At 45.1% G+C, this 4,574-nt stretch overlaps 1 long non-coding RNA gene across 1 annotated transcript; it reads left to right on the top strand.

The window, feature by feature from the left end:
* The first annotated feature begins 274 nt into the window (after positions 1 to 274).
* Positions 275 to 2,765, top strand: LOC116087697. Its single transcript, XR_004117565.1, has 2 exons — positions 275 to 357; positions 2,457 to 2,765. It is a non-coding gene; the product is annotated as an uncharacterized LOC116087697 (long non-coding RNA).
* The last annotated feature ends 1,809 nt before the right edge of the window (positions 2,766 to 4,574 follow it).

Below are 4,574 nucleotides of genomic sequence, written 5' to 3'. Positions count from 1 at the left end.
AAAGGACCACGTGGGGCCAAAACAAGAAGGTTCAGGATCTAGGAAGAGAGGCATCACTGGCAAAAGTCATGCCCTCTGAGGCTAAGCGAGACCCCATTTGGCCTTAGTGGAAGCCCTCTTCCCTGTAAGTTTTCTTACCTTTGATGATAATGGGCCATGCTGCCCACAGCATTCCTCTCCCCCTGGTTGGGTAGCAAGATCTCCTTGCCTCACAATGGCAGCCACCTCCACCCCTTCTGACACAGGGGCGAGATTATACTTGTGTTTTTCCCTAGGCATCCACAATGCTGATATGGATGCCAGCAAGGGATGTGAGACCTGCTATGGAGGACCTTGAGGAACCCGCCCCCAATAGATGTTGGTGGAGTTTGACTCTTCTCCTTCTACTCTCAGTATTGACAAGGAGTACTCAGGTTCCCCTGCATACCCTATACTTTCTATGACTAATATCACACTGGGACTCCCATCCATGGACCCCATAGACAGCTCAGACGATTACTGGCACTTGGCCCGCGTCTCTGTGACCATCTGCTTTGTGATAGATATCGAGGGGCCTCCTTCTATCCTACTTAGAAACCTCACGACAGGGGATTTTCATGGCAATAAAACTTTAGGAAAGATGATGGGGTAGAGATACTTGCCCCCACCATCCAGCCCTGTGGCAACCCCAACTTCTCCCTACCTCAGCGGGGTATTCACCGGCCCTTGTTGTCCCCCTACAAGTAGAATTCCCACCATAGTCAAACTCCCAATCCTGTGGGAACATTGTCAACCTGACTCCCCTCTTGCCCAGCCCACGAGTATGGGGTACATATTGCTAACATCAACGATCTTAATTTGACCCCCTACACCTTAGGGCTATGGTGCTTCCTATTGCCCAAGGACCAGCCCTATCACCTTAGAACATCAGCCCAGACTCGATATGATACCTTTCTGAGAAACTGGGACCTTTGTGGGGCCCTTGGATGTACCGACCTGCACCCCGTACTCCTGTTTAAGGGGTGGTAGTATCTTTAATGGGACTTGTACTGATCCAGCTGACGATGATATCAGTGTAGAGATAATTACAGCCTCCTGGATTAATTGGGCCCCTACCCCGTGTGTGTTCCCCCTCCCCCTTCTTTCTTCTCACAAAGCTTCCGACATCCAAGAAGTACTGAACTGTTCTAAGACATCACGCCATCTAGTGGCCTGTTGGTCCCATTACACAAGGTTGGCTATCCTCCTACATGGACTTGCCACGAGATGGATACCAGTGACAAATACAACTCATTTCCATGATATCACTCTGATATCTAAAACTGACCTGCAACCCCTAAGGCAGATCAAACATGATTTAGGCATCACTGCGGCCATCATTACTACTATCCTGGCTATGGGGGTGGGGGCAATTACAATGGCGGTGACCCTGACAGAAACTGTGACAATGGCAGAAAAGCTAGACAGGGTTAATCAACATCTTTATAGAGCCATCCATATTTTACCACAACAGGCTGACCTCTTGTCAGAACAACTCGAGATAGTGCAGGCCATGTCTCTTCTCGAATATGACCATAGGTTTAGGTCCTTCTGCCTAACCCCCTACCAGGTACATAATTCCACTTCAGAGAGGCTGAAGTTGGCCCATTACATTAAAAGGATATGGTCCAACAAGTTCCTCAATTATTCTATACTCCTCAGAGAACAAATACATATGTTAAATGTCATCAGACCTCCGGCTTACGTCCGTTGCAGTGAGCTTTATCACTAAAGTATGGGACAACGTTAAAAGGCTTTTTGATCCCTCTTGGATGGTCAATTACAAAATGTTAGGGAGTATTCTGTTGTTAGTAATCATTCTTTTTAAGGGTCTTATACAGCATATGTCTTGCTAGAACTCCATCAGTAAGGCTATGCTCCAAGTGCTGCCCTGAACCATGCCCTGCTCCCAAAGTTATACAGGCTTGGTTCTTGGAGAAACCTGGTTCTCAGAGAAATGCCTTTTAATAAGCCAGCCTACTCCACCCGGCATGCTCTCCAGGGAAGCTGACCTTCCAAAGGCAGTAGTCAATGATGGGTAAGACCCCAATAGCTGGGGCAACCTAAGACGGGCACGGTTCCCCATGCTGGTCGCCCCCTGAGGTGGAGTCAACAAGGTCAGAGCACAGAACTCTGGCTCCCACTGAGCTGCAAACTTCTAAACTAAAAAGGGTGGCTATGTAGGAGGAGTGAGTCAGCATGCTCTGACTATAGCAGCCCACAATGGCCCACACACGCAGGAGCCGCTTCCCCCTGAACCTGCAGGACACTCAGAAAAGAACAAAGAAAAGAATCTCTCTTCACGTAACTCAGAAGGAAGGTGAAGGTGATGTGCCTCCCATGGGATCGCCTCCAGGAATGTCACACTGAGAGTCAAGAATGGGATGCGGTGTTCTCTTACTTGCAAGCTAAGAGATTATATTGTTCCTGTTTCGCAGATATAGGAAGAAAACACCAGTCTCCCAGGACCGACAAGAAATGAAGATTGTGAATCACAGCAGCAGAATGGATATCCGCATGCCTTGTGCTGCCAACATCCCTCAGGGAGACCGGAAGAGCTGTGATTGCACTCCCTAACGAAGTCAACGTTTTTTTAAATAAGGTGCGGAAAACACGGCCTTGCTCTTTACTTCACTGGGCAATAATCTCCTTAGTGAGCCTTTTTTCCACTGCAAACTACCTTCCAGGATTAGCCCAGAACAGACAACAAATGTACCCTGCAAACAAAAACGTATGGAAATACCTGAGTTCTGTCTGCAATTCTCTCTCCCAGCAGTGAAATGAGATGTTAGTAGAGTGTAGCAGTGAAGGTCAGTCAGACTAGAGACACAACCTAATCTAGGACACGCTTTAATTACTTCCTTCAGTCAGGTTTCCGGAGATCCACAAAGTGGCTAAAAGCAGGTAGAGGGATTTGGGATTTGAAACAGTCACTGCCCATGCACTGCTCTAAGTGAGATCAGAGGCTTATATGCAGATGAGATAGCTCCGTAGGTGGACCATGTATTCCCGTGGATGCTGCCTCAGGGATAACTGCGATCTCCCTGAACCTGAGTGTCTTCCAGATGATGAGAGCAGAAAGGAGAGAGTGTGCTGCAGCATCAGGAAGAGGTTTGCCTGGCAGGAGTCAAACCCCTAACTATCTGTTAGTACCTCCGCCTCAAGTAACGCTGGCAATTTGGAAACAGACTTCCTTACGTGGAAGGAGAGCTAGCCCATCGCCTCTAAACAGGATGTTTAATGGCATTGCTGGAAAGCTCTACCAGTGCTTCATTAGGAATTGAGATCTCGGAACAAAATGGGGTAAGTGGCAGGAAGTGACCAGTCCATGACTGTAGTGTGTAAAATTTGGCCCAGCGCCTGCGTGTTGGGTTTTTGCTTCACTAACTAGTCTGTCACAACGACAGGATATTTTATATATATACAATCATTAGGTTTGAGAATGATATTTTAGGGGAGCAGTGAGAGGACTCAGAAGTAAAGGCGCTTGCCAACACACCTGATGATCTAAATTCCATCCTTAGAACCCACAGAGTAGGAACAGCAAAAACCAAGTCCCATACGCTGTGCTCTGGCTTCCATACACGCTGAGGTGCACGTGTACAGCAAAGTTTGAAGGTGGAGGTGTGCTATGTACATTGGAACACTATTAGATGTTCTCAGATTTTTTTTCCCTTGTGAACTCTGGAATCCAGAAAGGCAATGCATATGAATTAAATCTGTTCTCTGGGTTTTTACACAGTAATGCCTGCTGAGAGGCAGTAATGGAGCTGAGCCTCCCCGATGTGGGATGCATTCAATGCCTGAGAGGACGGGCAGCTGAGCAGGAGTTATGATAACCATGCTGATGAGTCTTGAGTTATTTTTGCCTGGCTGTTGCTATAGTAACGAAGGAAGAGCAAGTTGGCTATAAAATCATTGATGTTTCCCCGTAAAGACTTTCTGAAACTTTCTATTTGCTATCATGGATACCCAGTTTACCTCCAGAAAGTTTTCTAAATATCTATCTCTTCGTGTTAGGATTTTATGATTCCTTCTTCAAATTCCTGGGAACATATCGCCTATAAAGGGCAAATTTGTTTTTATGGTTCCAAGAACTGAGTATACTCAAAAGTTTTAAAAATGTATATTATGACACAAAAGGAAGAAGTAAAGTGTGGTACATTCCAGATTATGAAGTTCTGTTCAGATTCCATAATGGACAAATTTGTAATATTTTAAATAAAGCATGAATAGTCCTTACCCTGATGGACCAGAAAGAATATTAAGTAAATTCTAGAAAAAGGAATTATTTCCCACACCAAGGATTCTGCCCATGTTGTATCCATTGGAAACCTGTGTTGATTCAGTGGCTCCATAAATCACACTTTTTCCTTATATCACTAAATGATAATGCTAATTAATCATTTTATATATTTAAAACATTATTAAAAAAGGAAAAGAGAAGGCTAGAACTACAATGTATGCAATATCTGATGTTTTATTTTGGGCTAAAGAAATGATATGTAGGTTCTACTTATATTTTTAAGAAGACACTTGAGAGTTCAAAAGACTTT

The sequence above is a fragment of the Mastomys coucha genome, unplaced genomic scaffold (genome assembly GCF_008632895.1).
Source record: "Mastomys coucha isolate ucsf_1 unplaced genomic scaffold, UCSF_Mcou_1 pScaffold13, whole genome shotgun sequence".
NCBI classification, from domain to species: domain Eukaryota; kingdom Metazoa; phylum Chordata; class Mammalia; order Rodentia; family Muridae; genus Mastomys; species Mastomys coucha.
This window is presented reverse-complemented; position numbering and strand designations above follow the sequence as displayed.